This window comes from Rattus norvegicus, chromosome 1, assembly GCF_036323735.1.
Source record: "Rattus norvegicus strain BN/NHsdMcwi chromosome 1, GRCr8, whole genome shotgun sequence".
Taxonomy (NCBI): domain Eukaryota; kingdom Metazoa; phylum Chordata; class Mammalia; order Rodentia; family Muridae; genus Rattus; species Rattus norvegicus.
Window position 1 is genome coordinate 177,888,195 of NC_086019.1, and position 27,135 is coordinate 177,915,329.

General features: G+C 43.5%; 1 pseudogene; it reads right to left on the reverse strand.

Moving 5' to 3' along the window:
- Positions 1–18,471: 18,471 nt before the first annotated feature.
- Positions 18,472–18,862, reverse strand: Atp5mj-ps1 (ATP synthase membrane subunit j, pseudogene 1; annotated as a pseudogene).
- Between the last annotated feature and the right edge of the window lie 8,273 nt (positions 18,863–27,135).

Here is a 27,135-nt window from a genome sequence, read left to right on the forward strand (position 1 = left end):
CTGAAAGAGGTTGCAGAAAAAGCCACAGAACCATTCATTCTCTCTCTCTCTCTCTCTCTCTCTCTCTCTCTCTCTCTCTCTCTCTCTCTCTCTCTCCCTCTCCCCCTGTCCCTCTTCCCACTCCCCAAACCCTCTCGTGTGTGTGTGTGTGTGTGTGTGTGTGTGTGTGTGTGTGTGTGTGTGTGTTCGTTCGTTTGTGGTCCTGGCCCCTGAATATCTTGAGTACTTGGCGAGCCCATCCTTAAAGGCTCCTTGGTGTCTCGTGGTCGTATTACTCATTTTGTGATCATTAGTTGCCATTGTAGGACCAGGTTTCTGTTCTGATATTTGATTTTCGCTGTCCACAACCAAATGCCATATATGATAGATTAGGCCACTAGGGGGAAGGTGCGAGTTTTCTTACGGATTTTTAAAGAGCATCTTTTGATTTATCCCCAAACGAAATCAAGACAGTTCTGTGCTCACTGATCTACCTAACATCTACAGACTGCCAGTTCTGTTGAAGAATAGAGTCAGGTCTTTAAGGATCTGAACTTCAAAGGAGGAGTAACACATCACTTAAATGTCTCTGTTCACAGTAATTAGTATCACATTCTAAATATCTTTATGTATGTGTATATATGTACATTTTTTGTTTTTACATATGTTTTTTGTGTGTTTGTGTCCCTGCATACACTTATGTGAAAGTCTGAAGACAATGTTGGTGATTATCTCCTTGCACTGTGTGGATTCTGGGATTGAACTTTAAATTGATAGATAGGGCTGTTTTGTTTGCCCAGCACCAGCACAGTGCCTAACACATATTAGGTAAATAATTTGTATTGCTGAATGAACAATGGATTTTGAATGAATGGGTAATTAAATGCTGATTTTAAAATAGTTGGGGAACCGACTGCAGAGTGCCATTTACAACCATCTGTAACTCTAGGGGATCTGGCTTCTTCTGGTTTCAGCGACACTTGTGCATACATGTTGTGCTTCTACATAGGTAAAACACTCATATACATAAAATAGTTTTTTTAAAGCACCCAAATTAGCACATCTACTTTTAGGATTTCTTTTTAAAAATGTTATAAAAATCTTCACAATTCTTTCCTATAGTCATGTGCCTCACAAATATGTTTTAAAATAAGATTATACTAAACTGTCACTTACTGATACACTTAAAAAGTTTTAGCTAACTTACCATGCCTGTAGGTAATGACCTATATTATTTTTAGTAGTTGCATGGAAGTCTATTATGTGGAAATATAATAATTTATCATTGGTGAGCTTTTAGCAAGTTTTTGCTGTTACAAAAGTAATATGACTATTATACATGTGCACCTTTTGTGTAATTGATGAATTTATAACATGTGAGGTCAAAGTGAAGATATAATTACAATAAATATATGTTAGTTATAAGGTTGAATATCAACTTCTATTCCATGGCGTCTGACAGGCCACTTTGTATAACTTTCAGCAGCACCATGGAATTGTGTCTTCCTTCTGTCTTGTCAAAATGATGAGCAGAAAAAGATTTTAAAAAACCCCTCTAATTTGGGTTTATTTTGTCTTTTAGTTACTAGTAAAATATTTCTTTGCTGCTTCGGTGATTAAAGATGTTATTTAGTGATTTGCCCTTTGTTTCGCTTTCATTGTTTTCTCATTAACTTGTAGGCATGATAATGTTACCACTGTGGACCTACTAAGGAAAGATCTTTGTGGAAACAAAGAAAAGAAAATCCTTCTGATTCTAGCTCACATAAAAGCTGGTGTGTGTGTGTGTGTGTGTGTGTGTATGTGTGTGTGTATGTGTGTCTGTGTGTCTGTATGTGTCTGTATGTGTCTGTGTTTATTGTAAATGTATAACAGGAAACCATATAAACATTCAAGGATAGGAATTTTTTTGTGTGTGTGTTTTTGTGTTTTTTGGTTTTATTTTTGAGACAGGGTTTCTCTGTGTAGTCCTGTCTGTCCTGGAGCTTGCTCTGTAGACCAGGCTGGCTTCAAACTTAGAGATGCACCTGCCTCTGCCTTCTGAGTGCTGGGATTAAAGGTGTTCACAGAGGGGGTGCACTACGATGCAGGCTAGATAGGAAGTTTTAACTTTTAATTTTCTTTTGAGACAAGATCTTACTATTTAGTGTTGTCTGTCTTGCAACTTGCTACATAGATCAGGCTAGCCTCTAACTCGGAAATCCAGCTGCTTGTATCTCCAGAATGCTAGGATTAAAAGTGTGTGCCACCCACCACAGCTGGCTCCCTTTAAAATTTTTTTACTAAAGCATTCATCATATCTGGAAGAAAGCTTAGGATATCATCTGGTGTTCACTAAATCTTGATTAAATTAATGAAAAGTCTAATGAAAAAGGACCTATCATTCCTAAAAATGCCCTTTTGATTTGTTTTTTAAGATTTATTTTTTATATATAAGCACACTGTAGTGGTCTTCAGACACACCAGAAGAGGACATCAGATCTCTTTACAGATGGTTGTGACCCACCATGTGGTTGCTGGGATTTGAACTCAGCACCTCTGGAAGAGCAGTGATTGCTCTTAACCACTGAGCCATCTCTCCAGCCTGCCATTTTGATTTCTATCCTAGAAAATAATATGATATTCCTTATTCACAAAGCTCCATTTATAGGCCAGGAGAGGAGGCATGTTGTTCTGGTTCTCTCTTTCTGTCTCTGTGTTTCTCCTTAAGGTCCTAAAGCACATGTTACATATTTAGTTCTATGTCTGTTTTCAGAAATTTGGTTAATGATGCTGAAAAACTGATCAACAAAGACATGTTGTGGGAATACCAACTCAGCAAACCATGTTAGTAAGCAAGGCCAGGATTTTTAGTTTTATTTAAATAATTTTATTTTTATTTATTTTTTATGTGTGAGTAGTTTATCTGCATGTTTTTCTGTGTACTATATGCATATAGTGTTGATGAAGGCCAGAGGGGGCCTTCAGAGCCCTTTTGACTGGAGTTATAAGCTACCATGTGGGTACTGGGAATCCAGCCTGAGTTCTCTGGAAGAGTAGCCAATGTTCTTAACTGCTGAGCTGTCTCTCCTGCCCAGTGGCTTTTAAAGAACCATATAAGAGTAACTTCTAAATAAAAGCAAAGTTGAATCTTTTTCCTGTGGATTTGCAAATGTCTGGAGATCTGTGTATCCTGAAGAAATGAGACGGAACTGGTGCCACATACTAGCGAGTTTGTTCCCTCTGCACGGTGAAAGGAAACCCAGTGTGGACTTCTTCCCTGCTTTTGAATGAAGTATGTTAGCAATCTGACATTTTTGGTCTAATAAGTTAAAAAAAAAGCCAATAAATCAACTAAAGCCAACTAGTCCATTAGTAACATGAGATCAGTAATTAACACATTCAGAATGGTAATAAAAGTATTATAGAAGTTTCTAGCTTGAGGGTGATTATGTCCTTACCTGCATTTTCCCCTTCATACTCTGTCCCAGCCAACTAGGATGTCTTCAGAAGTGAAACAGGGAGAAGGTTTTAAGTCAGTTGCTTCAGTTCTGTAACTAAAGGTTGATTCTTGAGCTAGTGGTGTTTGCAGTTACCCTTGTTACCTCTTGGGTTCTACCGAAACCCCCTTCGCTTCAATGAGAACACACTGGCAATCCCGCACACCAGGGTAAACATACTATTAGGCTAGCAGCTCATCGCTAAGGTCTTCAGGCCCATGGCCATCTTTTTTGCATAGAATTTCTTTTATCCTTTGATGCTATCCTTCTCAGAAGCACATTATGATCCAAAGAAACACTCTCAGAGGAGTACTTTGCCTCAGACCTCAGTAACTGTAGACTTTGACCAAACCCCAAACTCAATTTTCAGTGCATCAGCAAAATTCCCACTAGCTCGTTGGCTCGGTGAAGGCTCAGAGTTTTGTCCATTCTGTTCATTGTTTTTTGGTGTGTTTCTGTATTCCTAGAGTAGTGACTGTACATGATAAAAGTGTGTGAGTACTGACTGGATAAATCCTTCAGTGTACACTGGTCCACTGTGGCCTCTGACCCTACGGTTATGTAGCAAAATTACACTAAACCCTGGGAATAGCTGAAGAAAAAGCCATTGACTCAACACACCAAAAATAGCTCTAAAAATCTTCTAAAGTCTCCTCCAGTGTCCATGACTTCCACATGTATATATACACATGCACACAATAAGGTGAAGGAAGACAGACAGACTTAGCTGGTATCCCCAGACAGGTGCCATGGCTTCCTTTTGCTCCCACACTCCTAACCGTAAATACAAGGTTTAGGCTGGTGATGTCTTTAGCCAGGAGCTAAAAAGTTGATCAGCAAGAATGTTGTAGGGCAACCAACTCAGTTGAGCACTGTTCTTTAAAGCTATTAGTAAGTGAGGCCAGACCTTTTTAGGGTAAAGGTAATTTCTGGGGCCTGAAGAGATGACTTGGCAGGGCTTGCTACTCTTACAGAGGGCTTGCTTGGGTTTGTTCAGTTCCTAGGACTCAGCAGCCTCTAAGTTTCAGGGAATCCAATGCCCTCTACTGGCCTTCACAGGCATCTCAACCAATGACTACAGCCCCGGATCCATATGCAGCAGTATTTTAAACGTCCACCAGGGGGCAGGAGACATGATTCTCTTTCTCATGTGAAAAAAAAAAAATCTGTCAAAGTGGAGCTTATGTTATGCCTGTAGGACCATTTTTCACATTTCAAGTTTGGAATGTCGGACATCCAGGTGCACGTATGAAATAAGTGGTGGGCATATATGTGGAGGTCTAAGCTGGTGCGTGGGTTAACTTTTCTTCTTCCTGCAACAAACTACCTGGCAAAAGCAACTTAAGGAAGGAAGGAAGGATTTCTTTTGGCTTACAGTTTGAGGATGCAGTCCACGGTGGCGGGGAATGCACGAAGGCAGATGCTTGAGGCAGCTGGTTGGTCACAGGGCACCCGTAGTCAAGAGGCAAAGAAGATGGGTATTTGTACTCACCTATTAACCGTCACAGCTGGGAGCCCAAAAGTGTGTGTGGGAGGGCCATTTTCATGGACTGCAGTGGGAATAGAAGAGAGTTATAAGAACTCTCTGTGTGTGTGTGTGTGTGTGTGTGTGTGTGTGTCTTCAAAATTATGGAGATCTAAATCTGTATTTGAGTTTAGCTATTTTTAAGCCTTGAGGCCTTTTATAACGTATTTGGCCTCCCTGAGCCTTTTTGTATTGTCAAATCATGTTGCATGAAGATAATCTGTGGAGACTGAAGGACAGTGGTGGAATGTGTACCTAGCTTGAGCAAGTCTGAAAATCTGACCCCCAACACTGCCTTTAAAATCAACTCCAGATAGGTTTAAGACAAGGTAAACCTTGAAACTCCAAAATGGTAGAGGAAAAGGTAAGAAAACCACCTTAAGACACAGGCACAGGCAAGGGCTCCGATTCTCAGAAAACAGTAGCAACACTTGACAAGTGGGATCTCACAAAATTAAAAAGCTTCTGCATAGGAGGAAAACAATGAAATGAAGGGACAGCCTGCAGAATGGGAGAAAATCCTTGCTAGATATGCTTCTGACAGGATTGACATTTAGAACATAGAAAGAAGTCAGAAGTAGTAAGAAATAAAACAAATAAATGGGCTAATGAACAGATACAGCAAAGGTGAAGCACAAATGGTTAATGAACACAAGAAATAGATATTCAGTCTTATCAGAGAAATGCAAATTAGAACACACTGAGGTTCCCTGTCACCCTCATTGGGATGGCGATTGTTAAGACGATAAACAACAATATGGCTGGGGATGGTGGTCCACACCTTTAATTCTAGTGCCCAGGAGGCAGAGGCAGATGGAGCTTTGTGAGTTTGGAACCAGCCTGATCCATAAAGCAAGTTCCAGGACAGTAGAGCTACTTAACAGAGAGGCTCTGTCTCTAAAAACAAATAAGTGAATAAATATTAAAAACAAACGAATGCTGGAAAGTATGCGAAGAAAAGGGAACCCTTATGCGCTGCTGGTGGGAATTTTTTAAATGATTTCTTCATTTATTTTGGAAACAGGGTCTCACTGGGTAGCTCTGGCTCTCTTAGAACTCACTGTGTGTAGACTAGGCTGCCCTAGAACTTTCAGAGTGCTGGGATTAAAGGTGTGTGCCAAACACTCAGCGGAATGATGGTTCTTTAAAAAAAAAATTGACTATGAGATCAGCCCAGAAGAAAGCCAGGCCAGGCCTGGGGCTTGCCAGACAGACTCAGCCCCCACCTCTCCCCCAACAGGCCACCGGTCCTGGATTCCCTAACAGAGGCCGAGATAAAGAACAGTTTACTTTCTGGATTGGACCTCACTCAAGGACCACCATGGTCTGTGCTGCCACTAAGAGTCATGTGTGAGTAAGTGGTTGTGATGCAGCCTGTGGACAGGTTGATGTCTGTGGCTCCTGGCACCACTGAGGCCATGCTCATGTCCCTGGTCCGTGCTGTAGCCTGAAGCCATGTTGATGTCTGTGGACCATGCTGCTGGGTTCCCCCCTCCCCCACTGGGGGGTTATATTGGTATGAGTGGCCTGCCCTGCCATGGGACGCCATGGTGATGTCCAGGCTGTGCTGCCTCCAAGGACCGTGTCTGGATGTGTGATTCTTCTGTGGCAGGAGGTGGGGTGGGGGAGTGGGAGGTGGTGGGTGTATGTTTGTGGCCTGTGCTGTGGTCAGAAATCGTGCGGAAACCCATGGTCTGTAAGGAGTAAGGAAGCTACTTTGGCAGTGACATCGATGGCTGCAGAGGCATACTTGAGAGGAAGGGGCATGGAAGACTCCTGTGATCACCCCCTCCTCCTCAAAAAAGGGAACAACCTAAAAAGGAAGTCACCAAAGAGAACTCGCAAGCACTGTGATGTGGATGCTGAAGTGCAGCTCTCCACAGTGGATGGCTTCTGGCAGGGGTGAGGAACGACTCAGCTTTCCTTAGGGGACTGGCCACTGGGAGATTGACCATGTTCCAAAAAAAGTGAGCATACGCACAACACAAATTGGACTCGTTTTATTTTATTATTATTTCTATTTTGTTGGGGGAGATCACAATGTTTGGGAGGTATGCTGCAGTTTCTCTCCACTTCCAAGGACTCAGACTGGTTGGCAGAGTGATGTCAGCTGAGACAGACTCACATGCTCAGACAAGACCCATGGAGGACACATGATGTTTGCAGGGTATAAATAGGACTCAGTGGACATTGCAGAAGCTGAGCTAGGCTTATAGAGCTAGCTGTTGGTCTCTGGATTCTCTGAGAGAGGGACAGCTGAGAACTCCCTCCTGGTCCCTCCTGCTGACTCATACATGCCGAGTCCTGGCTGTCTCTGCTAGGTGGTGCCACTGCTGCTGATTCCTGTTTGCTATCCTGACTACCGAACTGGACTCCTTGCATATCTGCGAGGTGTTTGCAAGTGGATCGAGCTGCCACTGCTCACCTGTGAACTGAACTGCTGATTCCCAGACAACATAGATGGGAGTTGCTCCAAAGAACCTTTCTAAACAGGTCCACTTCTTCCCATACCCTTTCTTTTCTACTATCTCTGGTGGGTGGTGGGCTACAAGAGAGGTTAAGGGTTTAAGAACCATCATTAAAAATAAGATTTGAAAAAATTAAAGTTACAGAGGTGATAAAGTTAGGTATGGGGTATAGGGGAATATGATCAAAGTGTATTATATACATGTGTGAAAATATCCTTACGTGTGCTAGTTGCTTTTCTGTTGCTGTGACAAAATACCATGACCAGAAGCAACTCACCGAAGACTTTATTTTGTCTTCAGTGCACAAAAAGCCTCATTGGTGGTAGTGGTGGTGGTGATGATGACGACGACGATGACGACGACGACGACGATGAAAGGCTATGTCTTCAACTACATCCAAAATGAGAGAGCAAACTGGCTATAAAGCCTAACTCTAGTAACTTACTTCCTCCAACAAGGCTCTACTCCTGAACTCTGCATAACCTCCTGTCTTAGGGTTTTACTGCTGTGAAGAGATACCATGAGCAAGACAACTCTTATAAGGACAACATTTAATTGGGGCTGGCTTACAGGTTCAGAGGGTCAGTCCATTATTATCAACGTGGGAGCAGGGCAGCATCTAGGCAGAGCTGAGAGTTCTACATCTTCATCTGAAGGTTGCTAGTGGAAGATGGATTTCCAGGCAGCTAGGATGAGGTTCTTATAGACCACACCCACAGTGACACACCCACTCCAACAAGGCCACACCTTCTGATCCTGCCACTCTCTGGGCCTAGAATATACAAACCATCACACCCTCAACATACCACCAACTAGGGAACAAATGTCTAGATATGTGCCTGAGGGAGACATTTTTCATTCAAACCACTACCTTACTGTGTCTAGTGAATGTGCACCAGTGCAGGGGAACAGGTTGGCAGTGCTTCTTTTGATCATTGTGACATTTAGGGGAATTCTCACATAAAGTGCTTAGGTTACTGCTGGGCATGTGATGAGTATTCTGTAAGTGCTAGCTATCCTTATTAGTGCCTTTAGAATCCACTTATTCCCAAAGTTGCTGTTGCCATAGTGATGATACATATTGAGACAATCGTAGAAGTAGCAATGCTTACTAATTAACTAAATGAAGAACAGCAGATGGGAAGTGTACAGTGAACAGCCTCCCTCCACTCGCATATCTCAAATAACCCTGTTAGCAAAACAAACAACAACAAGAAAAAACCAAACCAAACAACCCCCCCCCAAAAAAAACCCAAAAAACCCCTAGCTTTTGAAGTCTTCTTGAAAATTTTTTTCCCCCGAGACAGAGTCTCAGTATGTAGCCTTGGTTGGCCTGGATCTTGCTATGTAAAGCAGGCCAGCCTCAAATTCATATCGATCCACCTGTCTCTGCCTTTCAGAGTTCTGGGATAAAAGGCATGTGCCACCATGCCCAGTCCCTAAATATTTAATTTTGACTTACTCACTTTTGCTGACTCTATGCATTTTGTTTAGTTGCCAAGGTTGATGAAGCACGGCAATACAGTTCCCCCTTACAGACTGATATGCAGGGTGTCTGGCTGATAAGAAGAAACCACACCAGTGGTGTTTGAAGTACAGACACCCAGGGCTGGGACGATGGCTCAGTTGGATACAGTGATGTACGCTTCACCCTTACTCACTGTAATGGCTATTCCTGGTTGTCAACTTGGCTACATCTAGAGAAGAGACCTTTTGGATTTTGGAGCAAAGCTCTACCATCCTCCGCAGACAACTATTCTACCTTTGAAAAACAGCTCTTGGCCTGCTATTGGGCCTTAGTGAGAACTGAACATTTGACAATATGATACCAAGTTACCATGCTATCTAAACTGCCCATCATGAGCTGAGTGTTATCGGACCCTCCAAGACATGCACAGCAGCAGTCTATTATCAGATGGAAATGGTATGTATGTCATCAGGCTCAGGCAGGTCCTGAAGGCACAAGAAAGTTCCATGAAGAAGTTGTTCAAATGCCTATGGTTTCTATTGCTGTTACGATGCCATCTGCTGCCAACCGTGCACCTATAGCCTCATGGGGTGTTCCCTGTGATCGGCTGACCCAAGGAAAGACTAGGACCTGGTTTATTAAAGGCTCTGCAAGTTATGCAGGCACCACTCAGAAGTGGACAGCTGCAGCATTACAAACCCTTTCTAGGACAACCCTGAAACAAGGGTGAAGGAAAATCTTCAAGGTGGGCAGAACTTCGGGCAGTACACACGGAATTACAGTTTGTTTGGAAAAAGAAATGGCCAGATGTATGAATGGATTGGCTTAATGGTCAGGGACTTGGAAAGATCACAATTGGTCTGGGGAAGATGTATGTGAATAGATCTCTCCAAATGGGCAAAGGATGTGAAAATATTTGGGTCCCATGTAAATGCTCACTGAAAGTTGACTTCAGCTGAGGAGGAGTTCAGCAATCAAGTTGATAAGATGACCCGTTCTGTGGACAGTTAGCCTCTTTGCCCAGCCATCCCTGTTATTGCTCAATGAGCACATGAACAAAGTGGCCATGGTGGCCAAGATGGAGGTTATGCTTGGGCTCAACAATATGGACTTCCACTCACCAAGGCTGACCTTGGCTTGCTGAATGCCAGATCAGCTGACAGCAGAGATCAACACTGAGCCCCAGATATGGCACCATTCCTCGAGGTGACCAGCCAACCTGGTGGCAGGTCGACTACGTTGTACCACTTCCTCTGTGGAAAGGACAATGTTATGTTCTTACTGGAGTAGGTACTTATTCTGGTTATGGATTTGCCTTTCCTGCACATAATGCTTCTGCCAAAACCACCATCCATGAACTTACAGAATGCCTTATCTGCCATCATGGTATTCTGCACAGTACTGCTTCTGACCAAGGAACTCATTTCAAGCCAGAGAAGTGCCACAGTGGGCCCACGATCATGGAATCCACTGGTCTTACTGTCTTAGGGTTTTATTGCTGTGAACAAACACCATGACCAAGGCAACTCTTATAAGGACAACATTTATTTGGGGCTGGCTTACAGGTTCAGAGGTTCAGTCCATTATCATCAAGGTGGGAGCATGGCAGCATCCAGGCAGGCGTGGTGCAGGAGGAGCTGAGAGTTCTACATCTTTATGTGGAGCCTGCTAGCAGAGTACTAGCTTCCAGGCAGCTCTGATGAGGATCTTAAAGTCCACACCAACAGTTACACACCTACTCCAACAACACTACATATACTCCAACAGGGCCACACCTTCCGAGTACATACAAACCATCACACTTACCATGTTCCCTACATCCTGAAGCAGTTGGTCTGATAGAAAGATGGAATGGTCTTTTGTTTTGTTTTGTTTTATTCATTTATTATATATAAGTACACTGTCGCTGTCTTCAGACACACCAGAAGAGGGCATCGGATCTCTTTATAGATAGTTGTGAGCCACCATGTGGTTGCTGGGAATTGAACTCAGGACCTCTGGAAGAGCAGTCGGGTGCTCTTAACCGCTGAGTCATCTCTCCAGCCCAGGAATGGTCTTTTGAAGACACAGTTACAGTGCCAATTTGGTGGCAGCAGCATGGAGGGCTGGCGAAGAGTTCTTCAGAAGGCAGGATATGCTTTGAATCAGCATCTGACATATGGTATAGTTTCTTCCATAGCTGAGATCCATGGGTCCAGGAATCAAGGGGTGGAAAAGGGAATAGTTCCACTCACTGTCACTCCTAGTGACCCTCTAGGAAACTTTTTGCTTCCTGTCCCTACATCCCTAGATTCTGCTGGCCCAAAAGTTTTAGTTCCAGAGGGGGATGAGTGCTCCTACCAGGAGCCACAACAGACATTCCAGTGAACCGGAAGCTCAGATCATTTTGGGTTTCTAATGCCCTTAAACCAGCAGCTAAGAAAGGAGTAACAGTGTTAGGAGGGATGAAAGATCCAGATTACCATGGGGAAATTGGATTGCCTCTCCACAACGTAGGGAAGAAGGATTATGTCTGATGTGTAGGAGATCCTTTAGGGTGTCTCTTACTACCACAGTGTTCTTGTCCTGTGATTAAAATCATTGGTAAATCACAACAGCCTGGTCCATGCAGTATGACAAAGGGCACAGACCCATCAGGAGTGAAGGTATGGGTCATTCCTCCAGGGGAAGAGCCAGGACTTGCTGGGGTGCTTGCAGAGTATGGAGGAAATATAGAATGGGTGGTAGAGGAAGGTAGTTATAAATACCTTCTAAGACCATGTGACCAGTTGTGAAACAGGATTATAAAGTAATATGAATGCTTCTATTTTATTTTAAGAACACATTTGTATAGATATTTGTGCTTTCTTCCAATTTCTATGTCATCAATCAGTATTTAAGTTGAGATACTAAAAGTATGTTCCCAAGGGACATTGACCTATTCTAAATTTACAAATATGTTTGTAATTGTTCAAGGAATAGTTATATCATAACTATTAGGTGTAATTATGACCTGGTTATTGTTTCATTTGGATATGAGATATGATTTGTGCCAAGTTGACAAGGGGTGGATTGTAGTGGCTATTCCTGATTGTCAACCTGACTTTATCTGGAATGAACTACAATCCAGAATTAGAGAACTCACCTGTTATCCAGATCCTGAGGCTGGAAGACACAAGTTTCTGACTTGGATCTTGGCATAGAGATCTTGAGGCTTAGTGGCCATGGAAAGCTTAGGCCCACGCAATGTAGTATATACCTTTAATCCCAGGAGATTGAGGTAAGGAGATCTCAGAGTTCAAGGTCAGCCTGGGACAACACAAGTCCCACATCCAGGCATGGTAGTACACACCTTTAATCTGGGCCACACCTTCTGCTGGAGGCCTACATAAGGGACATTGGAAGAAGGAAGTTTCACTCCTTTTCAACTGTGTGCTAAGTGCTTGCTAGCACATCTGTTGGAACCTACTAATACAGAAGACCAAACGACCAGCCTGTAGGACTGAGCAACTAATAAATTCTTGGACTTCCCATCCACAGCTGCCCATTGTTGGATTAGTTGAACTACAAACTATAAGTCACCACAATAAATTCCCTTAATATATAGGGACATTCCATAAGTTCTGTGACTCTAGAGAAGCCTGACTAATACACCCACCTTAGGTGAAATAAGAGACAGAGACAAGAGACTAGCTGGCCTGATGTATGCAGCAATGACAACAGAAAAGCTAGACTCAAGCACAGGTGGACCTTGAGGACCAACATTAATGTCCTCAGACCTCCACAGGCATATGGTGGTCCACATGCAATTGAACTCATACATATGCCATGCATGAAAAAAAAAGCAGAAATAGAAATAAATCTCCTCCTTCTCCTTCCCCCTCTCTCTTCCTCCACCTCCTCTTCCTCTTCCTCTCCCTCTTCTTCCTCCTCTTCTTCCTCCTCCTCCTCCTCTTCCTTCTTCTCACCTTCCTTCTTTTGGAGACAAGGTCTCTCTCTATAGCCCTGGCTGTTCTGGAACTTGCTATGTAATCCAGGTTAGCCTTGAACTCTGAAAGATCTGCCTGCCTCTGCCACAAACTGAGATTTATAAAGGAGAAATAAAGATAACTTTCTTTAATACATTTGAATAATAGTTTCATGTAGAAATTATTTTATCCCTTATAAGGACTTTTTTTCTAAATAAACGTTCATTGCTGACCTAACATTCTGCTCTAGTTTTTAAAAATAGGAATATATTCTGAGGTTATTTGGAAAAGTGCTCTCTGTACTAAAAACAAGTATTTCTTTCCCTATGGGCCACAGTTAGCATCTCTTATTGTTGGGAACGGCTCCAGGGTTCTTTTGGCTTGTTGCTGAGGTGGGAAAGGTAACAGAAGAATGGACATTTCATGTCAGAAGACTTTTATAAATAATGCAGACATATTTATTTGCTCTGTTCTATTTCCTTTCCTCAAGGAGAGAGAAAAAGTCCACCCTGAAGTAGGCCAATGGTGTCTTAGGTAGGCCCTTTTGAAAGGTTTTCTAGACTTTCTGTCCCAAGCTAAGTGTGAAATTCCCTTAGATGCTGCTAGGTGGCAATTAATGCCTCAGAGAGGGGAGAAAGCATAAAAACTACAAATGTGTCCCTCACTTTGTCCATTTTGCTTTGTGTTATTTCCTCTTTGGTAAGGTAAGTCTTCTCTGAAGGATAATATTCTGCTTCATTTTGTCTGGTTGAACTCATGTTCACTTTTTCCTTTCATTGTTAAGAATTACACAGGCAAAGCAAACAGTGCTATGGCCGGTGGAGACCAGATGCTATCTTGAAATGGGTGGTTTCTAGAGTGTGTTGGAGAGCGATAGAGAGAGGGAAATTGCTACAATTTCCCTCTAGGCTTTTTTTCTTTTTGTTTTTCAATTTTAGTAAGAGAAAGAAAAATTCCAATGAAAGGAATTTCAATTGACCCATTATGCCTAATATAATTAATTACAAATGTAAATAACAGTTACTTTTCAAGGGGCCTATAGGAAAAAATAAACCTTCAGAAGAACAGTAGAGAGAGATATACTACAAAAAATAAAAAGCAATTTTTCCTTCTAAATAATCTATCCAGATTTCTAGCAAAAATGTTGAAACTCACTGAATCTCTCTATATTTTTAAATTTAGAAAAATTTGCTCTTTTATATATACATCACACACACACACACACACACACACACACACACACACACTGTGGCAATCAAACTAGGGTTTTGTGTATGATAGCTAAGATATCTTCCATGGAGCCTAAGCCCCATTTCTCTAAATATATTTACTTGTGTATACATTCCTCCATGACCTTTTTGTCAAAGAATAGATACAGTATATGTTTGTTTTAAAAAAAATTCAAAATATCAAATCCCTGTTGCAAGACGAATCCCAATTCACACCTTAAACCCAAGGCTTTCTAGGCCAGACTCAATGAGGCCTAACACTGAGAAGGAAAGTTGCTGCTGGCGCTCTGTGTCTTCCCAGCATCCAGATGGCCTGTCTGTAGCCTCGCCAGAACCAAACCCTTCCTTCTGCCTGTTCAGCTGGCCTTGGATGCAGCCCCGAACTATACCAGCTTCCATACCCATTAACTCTTGATTGCCCAAGATTTTTAAGACAAGGTAGGAGTTCCAATGTGAATTGGGTTGATTAAGTTTTAATCTAGAAGCCCAGTCAATATAATATTGACCCCTACCCACCATCACAGGCTTCCTCTCATGGTAGCTCAGCCAACTACTGGCATGAGAGGAGCAACGTTTTGGAAGGGAGTGTGTGTGGGCAGCTTGCAGGTGAGGGCAGGGCTGCCAAAGCAGACCATGCGGTTTGTCCTGTGCCTACACCCAGGACCTGACTTGGGCCTTTCCAGAGCATGTGTATACACAGGCTGTTCTGCTGTTTGGGGTGTGGTTAATTTAAAAAAAAAAGTCATTGGCGAGATTTCATGCAGCAGACAAGAATGTGCAATGGCAGATATAAAATGACCATACATGGATTTAAGTGGGGATTTCTCGGAAGCAGCTGAGCCAGGGAAACAACCCTGCAGTGTGTTTAAAGTACTCTCAGAAATCTTTCTAGTGGCAGTCATTGCCTTCATTTGAATTTCACCAGGAGGTGATACACAGCCGCAGACTAGGCTTGAGGGTAAAGATTCCCTGGGCTTTGTCCTTCTCCACTAGAGATGTTAGTAGCTCATCTGTAAGGATGCTTCTTGGTCGTCTGGGAAAGGTCTTTCCAGATGAAGCTGTGACCCATGTTGCATTCTTCCCTATACATGTGTGTTCACTGTTATTTAAATGATGATGATGATGGTATTACCAAGAGACTAAACTTTGCACAGTTAATTAGACAACTGAGAGATTCAGCCCAATACAAAGTCCCAGTTTGAGACTGGAGATGTAGCTCAGTTGACATTGTCTACTTAGAACGCCCAAGGCCTTGGGTTTGATCCCCAGTACACAAAAAATGCTGTGATGGTACACACTGTAACTCCTGCACTTGAGAGGCAGAAGCAACGGGATCCAAAGTTTAAAACAATTCTCAGCTACACAACAACTTCACGCCTTGGGATACATGAGAGTCTTTTCTCAAATAATAAACAATAAGGAAAGACAAGGAACACATTTCTGGTTTATAGATCAGAGTACACAAACAAAGGGGGAAATTTTCTTTTCTTTTTTTTTTTTTTTCTTTTTTTCCCCGGAGCTGGGGACCTAACCCAGGGCCTTGCGCTCACTAGGCAAGTGCTCTACCGCTGAGCTAAATCCCCAACCCCGGGAAATTTTAAAGTGTTAGTTTTTATAACGCTCTAAGAGGAGGGGAATCAGAAGAAAGGAGGAAAGAGAGATAAACGAACAAATAAAAAAAACATAAATTAGAGCTGTGAAGAACAGAGCTTACAAACTACTTAGGGAAGGAAGAATTAAAAAAAATATAGTTGAGATGAAAAGGAAGTATATAAAAGAATAAAAATAGCTCTCCCGGGGTTGGGGATTTAGCTCAGTGGTAGAGCGCTTGCCTAGCAAGCGCAAGGCCCTGGGTTCAGTCCCCAGCTCCGAAAAAAAGAAAAAAGAAGAAGAAGAAGAAGAAGAAGAAGAAGAAGAAGAAGAAGAAGAAGAAGAAGAAGAAGAAGAAGAAGGAGAAGAAGAAGAAGAAGGAGAAGAAGAAGAAGAAGAAGAAGAAGAAGAAGAAGAAGAAGAAGAAGAAGAAGAAGAAGAAGAAGAAGAAGAAGAAGAAAAGAGGAAGAAAAATAGCTCTCCCGTTTGCCAATTTGTCGCATTCAGCCTGTAGTGATGGGCGGCTACTCTGAGCCAAACCTCTCAGCAGTCAACATAAAGGCCACTCTGGCACGGCCTTCTTTTGTGGCTCCACAATTCAGTCTCTTCTCTTGACCCTCTCCACACACTCAGCCCTTGTCTTCAGCCTCCCTACATGCTCCTCTGTATAAATGCACCCTGACCTTGTCTCCTTGTGGGGAACAAAGATCATGAAGACTGGGACTGTGCATCCAGCCATGTTGTCTCTGGCTAGCCTGAGTAACACTCCTCCCAGTTGGACCCAGTCCTCAGGACTCTTTCCTCCGAAAGACACAGTGCACTACAGGCACTTAGGAAAGATTCTGTCCCCAGGAGAGGGGCACCATCACTGCCTTGATGTCTTGGTTCAGTGGTTCAGTGCACCCTTCTGGAAAATAACTCCTGACCACCCACATGCCGTGAGCAGAAAGCACACCGTTTCTGCGTGTGGAGGTCTGTTTTTCAGTTCCATAATTACTTTCTCACTAAAACCTGATGCTATTTGGTTTGCAATGGGACAATAAAATACTAGCACCATAGAGGAAATGTGAGAAAAAAGTTACAAAAGCAAAAAGGGAACTAAGTAGGGTTCGACGTCAACTTTTCCTCTTAGAAGTCTGAAGATAAGCCCAGATAAAGAGGAAGATTGGTAAAGAGAAGAAAGAAAAAAAAAAAAAAAAGATTAACTTGTCTAGTGTTGGTTATTTGCTTTAAAAATTTGTTTTTTTAAAGTACACTTTAGTTTTGTGAAAAGAAATTTACTTTCCTTTTGTGGGAGAAAGCCAGCACTCAGGGTCTAGTGTCAAAGAAACTGGTTGTTGGCATAAAACATACAAGTTGATACGTAACAACGGTTTTCTCCCTTAAATAAAGTGCTCCATTTTTCTCTACTTTCTCCATCTTCGTGAAGGCGTTTGTCAAAAGAGCATCATTGCATAAAATCCTTTGACCAAATTTCACAACGCTCGTCTTATGCTAATAAGTCTTTATTTAGTTTCAGTCTTTCCAAACAACCCTGCAAGTTTCTGACGCAGCACACAGCACGTACTCATCTGGTTCTCACTGTCCCCTGTCCCTTGACCCGCAGTGGAAACCTAGTTCAATCTTTTCACTTACAAAGGTGAAAACAGACCCTACGTCCAGCGAGCATTTCTTGTTTTGGGTGCATTTGCAGGGTGGGGGAGGGGCGGTGTTCACAGAACTGTGCGGAGCCTCTGTGACCCAGGAAGGAGACTGGCCGCCATCCAGCCCAGCTGCCTCAAGAGCAGTTCAGTTTCCTCCTGGCTCTCACTGACACGGTCCCTTCCCAGCTGGCCTGTGACTATTTAGTGGGGGTTTGTGAGCTCCGATCCTGCTTCCTAACTGCCCACACTCATCTCTCCCACATTGTGGTACTTCTTGGAAAGGGTTCGAGTCCTGCTAAGGAGAAAGAAAATGGGGAGTCCTGACCGTAGAGCCCCTTAGGATTTTCTCCGTTCCTTGAGAAGAGGGTGTGAGGCTGTTCATTTAAAAGGATGGCAATATGTTTCATGGGGAGTTTGCTGAGATGATTTAGCATGATTTGTGCATCAGGGTGGCTGGTCTCCGTATGTCAGGAAAATATGCTACTGTCATTGTGTAAATATCTCAGAGGCGTTTTCCTTTGCTGTGTGCGTATTTCTGAGGACTGAACCCACTGTTCAGTCATTGGGTTACACTCCAGTGGCCAAGAAAGCATTTTAACTTATTTTTTTAGGTAGGACTTTGCAAAATTGCCCAGGCTATCCTTGAATTCGGATCATCCTGGGATTACAGGCTTGGGCCACTTCATTTTATATATGGTGGCGGCGGCGGCGGTGGTGGTTGGTGGAAGAGACATAGTTTGTCTTTTATTTATAAGTATCCTCAATATTTCTACCATGTGAAAATAGGTTTCAGAAAGAATTAAAATGCATTAAATTACTTTAGAACTTGCAGCTAAAGTTTTTCAAGTTGTAAGTCATCTTTTTTTTTCCTTTAAATAATTAACATCTTCTTTCCCAAAATATGAAAACAAGACAGAGAGGTCAGATGATAGGCAGAAGCAAAACCATTTGACAAATAATTATTGAATATTATTAGTTAATAATATCAAAGTTAACACTAGATCCTGATGTCCAATCTTAGGGCAGCAAACACTGCTTCTTGGTCCTCAGGATCCCTAAGGAAGTCGTCTCAGAGGTTCTGATGGAGCCGGCCGCTTTACCAAGGATTTATTCAGGGGAGCAGACAGTGGTATCCACAGGGAGTGGTGCTTCTCAGACACATTTATTAATGCCACATTGTAAACGGTACTTAGGTAACTGTACAGTGATATTCCATGTTCCCATCTACACAGCTTGCTTAAGTTCAGCTGACGTATTCATCCTGAGTGGACTGGGGGAGCAGTTAGTGATGGCCGTGGGCATGCGCAGGACTGCAGCCTTTCAGAGCTTTACTTCTTTTATCAGCACTCCTGATTTTATAAACGATGAGGGACATCAACCCCACTCCTACCCAAATTTCCTGGTAAACCTGGGTATAGTAGGGTTTCATGGGGACCCAGACCTTCTTAATAAAGCTTTGAAGCATCTCAGCGGGATCAAGGCCACACTAGATTCCGCGACAGAATGGGAAAGGTCACAGAGCACGCAGGCGCCGCGCGGATCAAGTTGTAAGTCATCTTGCTTTAATTACTTTTAAAAGAGACTCAGCCAATCCTTGTTTAAAATCTGACACTACCCTCACCTACCCGCCCTAGAGAGAGGATCTTGCTATATGTTTGTAGACCAGGCTGATCTTGAACTCATAATTCCTTTCTTAGCCTCCCAAGTGCTGGGGCTGCGTAAGTGTGCCACCATGCCCCATGACATTTACTTTAAAAAGGCAAAGGACACGGAGTGTAAAGTTGTAGAAATGAGAGCCCTTGTGCTTTTCTCATTTGTGTTCCTTTTGATGATTTGGGTGACAGTCACTCGACTGCATGGTTTCTTCTGTTGCTAGCATTACCTTAACAATCTCCCCTCTCATTTAGGGGGTGTCCAGAACCCAGCCATCTAACCCACTTTATCTTCCAAAAGCTGGCATTCGGCCTCACCTGAAAACAAAACAAGACAAACTTTCCAGTTTGTTGGCAACTTGTTGAAGATAATTGACTGCTTTTCAAGAGACTGTTTCCTTCCCTTATTGTGTCACCTTCACCCCTGCCATACTTCTCAGAGCTCCAGCTGAGCCTTCCTGTGCGTGCCAGACAATGGCTTCCTCTGGGGAAAGAAAAAAAAAAAAAACCAAAAAACCAAAAAACCAAAAACAAACCAGAAGCAGCCGGCTTTACTAAGTTGAGGTTTGTAATGAAGCACCAGGGCTCTCCACTCAGCATCTGCACAGTAAATACAGCACAAAACGGTAGGGACTTCGGACTCCATCTTTCTCGTATATTTTACAGGAGAGGAAAATGAGGTTCAGAGAAATTGAGGGTATTCCACTCTAGGGCAAGAGTTCTTCTTTTTCTATGTCATGGATCCCATAGTTTCCTTCGGAATGATATTTTTAAATTATGTATATATTTTGTATTGATTGTTTCTTACTATGGGCTCCAATCCCAGTCATCTCCCAGTCCTTTCCTACCCATACTCTGCCCTTGCAACATTGTCCTCCAAAGGAAAATAAAAATAAAAATAAAACATAAGAAAACATAGTGGTAGTATGTTATGGTGTGTCCCACAGTATACCCCCCCCTTTTCCACACATCTTTACTTGCAAATATTCATTGCACTGAGTCATTGGTCTGGTTGGAGGCCTCTGGCTTCTGCTACTGTGTCTATACTGGATCCTCAGGGGGATTCCTTGGATATCCTGTCACTGCCCTGTGTCATGAAGATCCTGAACCTTTGGATCTGCAGAACCAGGGCCTTCATGCTCTCCAGCAATTCATAGATGGGGTAGGTGGGCCAATTCTAAGCCCTGGATCTGGGCCTGGGTAGTAGCTGATCTGGTTGGCCTACCAGCTCTTGGGCACCCATACCACTAGGGGCAGCTCTCCAGCACTGCCCCTGCTAGCTCATCCAATGCTGCAGCCAACATGCAACTGGGCCAGCTTTCCTGCTCTCACAACCTCCAGGCTGGCTTATCCTTGCCTTTGCCATCAGGGCCAGTTCAATGTGCTACCCAGGCGATATGTAGGGCCAGCTCTCCAGAACGTTGTGGTGGGGCCAGCTCTCTGGCTAGCCACAGGTGGCAAGGGTTGGGGGGGCATCTCTTCATGCACACAACATTGCATGGCAGATGAAGGGTGGTGCCAGCTATCCTGCACCCATGCCACAGAACCAGCTCTCCCATGTTGCCCAGGTGAGGGTCAGGGACAGTTTAGCATAGTGCCCAGACATCAGCATGGCCTCTGCAGCAGCCCAGACCAGAATGGCCTTTGGAAGTAACATGGGCCTTGGCCATCAACACAGCCCTGACTGCAAGAGAACCATCAGACATGGCCTTCAGTGGCAACCTGGGTGAGGATGTCACCAAGGCCTCAGATGGCAGCACAGGCCGCTCAGATCAGTTTGGCCCCCAATGACAGCTTGACCCCCAAACATCAGCATGGTCTCAGGCAGCAGCCTAGACCACTGACATCTGGATGGACTCTGGTGGCCACGTGGGCCACAGACATCAGCATAGACCCTGGCTACAGCAGCCCAGACCCAGACAGCACCATGGCCTCAGGTGGTTGCATGAGCTCTTCATATCTACCTGTCCCTCACTGCAGTATCATCTCCAGTACCGCCTCTTCCCACAGTGCATGAACCGCTCTGCTGTGCTTTCTCGCCCATCTCTCCATCACATCCTCCATCTTTCCCACCACTCTATCTCTCTCTTATTTGCTCATTGTAGTGGCACCTGCTGCGGGGGCCAGATGGGTGCCTGGATGTCTTTCTTCCAGTCACCCCAGGCCTCAGGACTGGGGGCAGCTAAATTCCAGTACTCTTAGGCAAGTGCTCTCACTCACTGAGCCTTCTCCCCGGCCCACAAATTAATGTTTTTTCTTTTGAGATAGGGTCTCACTTTATTTTTGGACTAGAACTCACTATGGCACCATTCACAATGGGCTGGTCTCTTTCTCTCCCATTGGCCACTAGTTAGGAAAATGTCCAACAGGCTGTCTGCATACAATCCAAGTCACTTCTCACTTGAGGTCTCCTTCTCTCAGATTATTATAGATGGTGTCAAGCTGACATAAAACCAGCCAGCGTACTATGTAAATCAGGCTGGCCCAGTACTCAGAGAGCTATGCCTTGCTCTGCCTCCTAAGTGCTGTGACCAAAGGTGTGAACCATCATATCTGGCCCTATATTAGAGCTTTTGTGTTATAAATAATAATATCACTGAAGTGAATGGGCAGTCCACAGAATGGGAGAAAAATTTGCAAATTGTACATCTGATAAGGGCTTAGTATTAAAAACATATAAAGAGCATTTATAATTCAACAACAGAGATAGCCCAATTAAAGAATGGACAAAGAATTTGTGTAGATAGTTCTCCATAGAAGACAGACACATGACTTTTAAGAACATGGAAAAATGTTAACCATTAACCACTAAAGAAATGAAAGCAAGACCCACAATGGGATATGAATTCATGCCTTCTAAAGTGGCTAAAATAAAAAGGACACAGAATAGCAAGGTTTGGAGAGGACATTGAGAACGTGGAGTCTTTAAACACACTGCTAGTGATAGAAGAGGGTTCAGCTGCTTTGAAGTGTAGTCCAGCAGTTTCTCGAAAGTTTAAACATAGAGATACCATGTGACTGCAAAACTCTACTCCTAAGTGTGATCCCTAGGTAAATTAACAAGTGCATCTAACAGCTGCTCCAACAGTGTTCTTAACAGTGTTATTCAACCAGAGCCAGAGCAGAGTCACCTGTCCCGCCTAGGGATACTTAGGCAGGAGTTAGGCAGGCACTTGTTGGCATTGTTAAAGTCGTTATTATGAGCACACATTGTGCGGGTGTGGTGTGGACATATTTGTGTCTACATGTGAACAGGTATATGTGCACTTAGGTGCATGTGGAGGCCAGAGCTTGAGACAGGATCTCTCACTGAACCTGAGCTCACAGACTCAGACTGCCTGGCCAGTCAGTACTAGGCATCCCCAGTGCTCAGAATTATCGGTGCATGGCACTGTGCCAACTTTTACAGGGACGCTGGGAATATGAACTAAGGTTCTCATGCTTGCACACCAAGCATTTTATTGAGTGTAACCTCCCCAGCCCTCTAAACACCCATTCAATCTTTTATAGGAATAATTAAAACCATCAAGAGATGGTATTTGATGGCCCCTTCTCCTATGTCTGACATTGTTCAGTGTGAAACTGTTGACCAAGCACAGCCCTCATGGTAGCCCAGCTATTTTAGACACTTTACAATTACTTGGAGTGTGCTCCAGCCTCAGGGAGACCCTAAAGCCACAGCTGAGCACACACTCCAGTCACAACCCCTCCACAAAACCCACACCAGCTTCTGAAAGCTGCCTTCTAAGCAAAACAAGCCTTGGTGACTTGGTGAACTTCCCGTGACCCCGTGGCGACCCCGTGGTGCTTTTCACTCAAGCAAGAGTAGTATCATTCATTTCCATTGGTGGTGGTCTGTGACTGGTGCAAACAGGATCCTTCATTTGCATGAAAGACTGTGCCTTGGTTGGTGTGAATTCCCTAGCCACACGCCCCTTTCTCATATTTCAGCTGGGTCTTTATCTCACCTTTCAGGTTCTGTGTTGACCCAGGATATAGCGGTATTAGGTCTACTAAAAGCTTCTTTCTGGTAGTCCCTCTTGCCCATTTTAGCTCTTTAGCATTAATGGAGGACTGAGTGGATAACACAGAGGAGGCAGTGGGGACTTGGCAGCAGCTGAGGTGAGCTGCAGGGCAGCTGAATGCGTCCATACACTGACAGGGCCTCTGTGGGGAGGTAGGGAAGAGGTGGCAGAGTGACCAGGACACTGAAGTCATGATGAGAGAACCACTGCGGGTCATAGGGTGCTGGTGAAACTGACAGGACAGGACATGTTTGAGCACACAGGATATGTGCTTGAATAGCTAAAAAGTAGAAAGACTCAAATTGTCTGCTGACATAGATAAATAAAACTCAACATAGTCACGTATAGATTTTTACTTGGCAGTAAAGGGAACTAAAGTTCTAGAGAGGAGAGAGGAGGTTTAAGTAACTGATAGTGGGTATGGGTTTATTTTGTAATGATAAAATATGTTCCAAAGTAAGATTATAGTGATAATCACATAATTTTGTGAAAATTGCAAAGCCATTGAATTGTACCCTGGGGTGGGGGGGGTGCTGGACAGTGAGGGCAGAGTGTCACTAGGTATCCCTGGCTGGCTTGGAACTTGCCACATGGCTCTGTAGGAAGGGCTGGCTTCTGTAGTAAGCCTTCTGATTCTGCATCTGAGGTGCTGATATTACTGGCATGTACCATCAGGTTCAGCTAACTTACATACTTTAAATGGGTGGATCTTATTTGTTTCAATAAAAATCTTGAAAAAAAAAAAAACAAACCCAACAGTCCAAAGAAAGCCAACTCTATTGAAAACTAATGACTTTAAAAAACAACGGTTCCTTGGAAGAGTAGTTCTCAACTTGTGGGTTGTGACCCCTTGGGAGTTGAAAGACACTTTCACAGGGGTCACCTAAGACCATCAGAAAACACACGTTTCCATTTCAATTCATAGAACTAGCATAATTACTGTTACAAAGTATCAATGAAAATAATTTCATGTTTGGGGTGAGGAGTCATCACCACAACATGAGTTGTATTAAAAGGTCGCAGCATTAGGAAGGTTGAGAACCACTGAGATATAGGAATAAGAGTTTGTTACTGGATTATGAGATGTAGCAGTGGGATTAATAAAGTATGACATAAAGTGGTGACAAGCTAATACGATTCCTTGAGATACCCACGAGCCACAGGAGCACAGCTCTGACTTCTCCTGGTGAAACCTGTAAGGTCTGCTGACATTCTGTATCTTCATTAATAATTGAAGGGCCATATGCCAGTGTCAACCTATAGATGAGAGGGTAAAGGCGGGGCAGAGGCGGGGCAGATTCTGGAGAAACACTGGGTTTCCGGCAGAGGTAATAAAGACATGATGTAATTTTGTTTTCTTCCCAAGTTCACTAACACCCTGAATTCTGTCTATAGATTCTGTGCGAATTCTCAACTCCAGTTAAAAGACCTCCATAGAGAGGGAGTAAGATAGAGAAAGAGTAAGGTAGAAAGGTTTCTTGGGGTAGGGGCTTGGGGCTCGGCTGATAGGGTGAGGAGCTTCTGCATTCGGTCCTGAATTCTAGGTAGACCCAGGCACGGTGACGCATGCTTGTAATCTGAGCACTTCAACTTCAGCTTCATAGCAAGTTGAGGCCAGCCTGGGCTACGTGAGGCCCTCCTGCCTCAAAAAGAACAACAAAACACACACACACACACACACACACACACACACACACACACACACACACACACACACCCTCTCTTGATTCAGATCTCCCCCTCTTTGAATGGAGAGAAGTGGGAACATAAGAACAAGTTTTGTTTTAACTACTAGACAGGGCCATCTTTCAGAATAGATGGCAGCTGGAATCGTAGCTCATTGCTATACCACCTTGTATTCACAAGGTCCTGCCTTCAATAACTCGCAGGACCCGAACAAGCAAGCAAACAAACAACATTTAGATTGAAAAGAGGGTGGGAGGATTGTTTCTGAGGGGATTGCCTTGGCCCTCCCTTTCCCCTCCAGCCTGATGCTAGCCCCATTCCTGCACCCGCATCCACCATGACTGCCCAGTGAAGTGTCCCCTTTGAACAGGAGGTATTGACTCAGAAGAATGATTGCTATTTAGAGCTGTAGCAGAAAGAGAGATTTTGAAGTTTCCTCAGAAGAAATACTTTCTAAAATTTGCCTTTGAACATCTGGTGAGCCAAAAAAGCTTCCAGCAGAGATTGAGCTGATGGGAGACGGTGAAACCTCACAAACATGGAGGGAGGTGGAGGGACCTTCCTGCGATAAAGGAAAATTCCTGGAAAGAAGCTATGTCTACAAAGACTGCAGCCATGTGGGGCTTTTAGAATGTTGCAGGTCTACCGGCCAATTACCTATCTCTGGACAGACTGGGGCTCCCAAATATTTTATTCCTTGCCTGCTTGGAGTAGCGTCTTGTGAGTAGTAGATAAGAACATTTTGGAATCTGTCACTTAGAACACTATCTTCCACTGACTCAAAAGCTAAGAATGTCATCTGATAGCATATGACGAAGTCTATAGGGACGCTTTCCCCATCTTGCTCTAACTGCTTCTCTGCCTCTCTGATGTAGGCACCAATGTAATTTAAACTCCCTGACTTAGTACTTTGTTCTCTAAAACTATAAAATGTCATGAGATTGCTTCCACATAGAACACGGAATTTGGGGTAACTTAAATTTGTGTTCCCAGGTCAGGGTCACTCAACACGGACCCTGAAACAAATGATTTCTTATTTCATTTAAGGCAAGAGCTGTGTTTTCCTGGGTTGGCACTGCCGTGACTTGGAAGCAGGGCAGTGATGTTTCTGGAGGCTTCACTGTCCTTCCCCACCATGTGACATGGAAGTGTCCTTAGAGCAATAGAATATGAACTGTGGCTGAGAATTAAAGATGGAGAATGTGGTCACCTCAGTCCTGGGATTTGTAAACCTTTCAAAATTGGTAATTGTTTGTATTCAATATAGAATAAAAAGGTTGGGCTTCGAGTGTGGCCCACATGCTTAGCACATGTGAGACAATGACTTCATCCACACCTGGGGTGGGGATGGGGACAAAGGTTGCATTTCAGTATGGAATTTTGCATTTATTTGTTTTATTTTATTTACTTACTTATTTTCTGTTTTTTACAAGACTGTGTTATCTTTGTGTAGTCCTTGGAACTCACTCTGTAGACCAGGCTAGCTTTGAACTCACAGAGACGCTCCTGCCTCTGCCTCCTGAGTACTGGGATTAAATGCATGCACCACCATCACCTGGGATTTTGTATTTATAAAGAATTCATCATAAGTAATGCTAGTACTTGGAAGGATTGCTGTGAGTTCTCGGCCAGCCAGCCTGGGCTAAAGAGTGATATTCTACCTCAAATGAATACCCCTTATTCCTCTAATAACCAAACAGAAAAGAGGGCATGGGGGCTCACATCTCTAATCCCAGCATTCAGGAGGCTGAAGCAGGATGATTGCTGTAAGTTTAAGGCCAACTAGGTGACACAGGGAGAGGAGGAACAACAAGAACATCTTTGTGGACACTTCGGGATGGATCCCAATCAGTCCTAAAGCTGTAATGTTCCTATCAAGGCAGGGTTTTTCCACATAGTTTTGGCTGTCCTGGAACTTACTTTGCAGATCAAGGTGGCATTGAATTCACACAGATTGACCTGCTTCTGCCTCCCAGGTTCTGAGATTAAAAGCATGAACCACCACCACCACCACCCTGGTTTAACTTAATCTTTATTTAGTAAAAACGATTCATTACACTGTCTACTTCTGGCCTTTGGTGAAATGTGCCTATGGGTTGGTGAGAATTTTAATTAGAAACATTTCCTATGATCCACATGACTTATTTCGATAAGTAGAATAAAATCCTTCCGATGTAAATTAATTCCCTTTGCTCAATATTTATTGTTGGTGCATCTGCGCGAGATAGGATCAAGGGCATTTCGATAAGTGTGGTACGAGCCTCCCACATCTCACTGCAGATTCTCAGAGTGAGCCCTGTTGTGTTCAGGAATCTGATTTTGTTATTTCCTATAATGAAAACCACATCCGAGGAGACTCTCTTGCCATGGCAATACTAGGCAGCTCTCCCCTCTCTTACGCTTACTGCGTCCTCCTGACCGAGAGAGTGTCCCAGTGTGCTCAT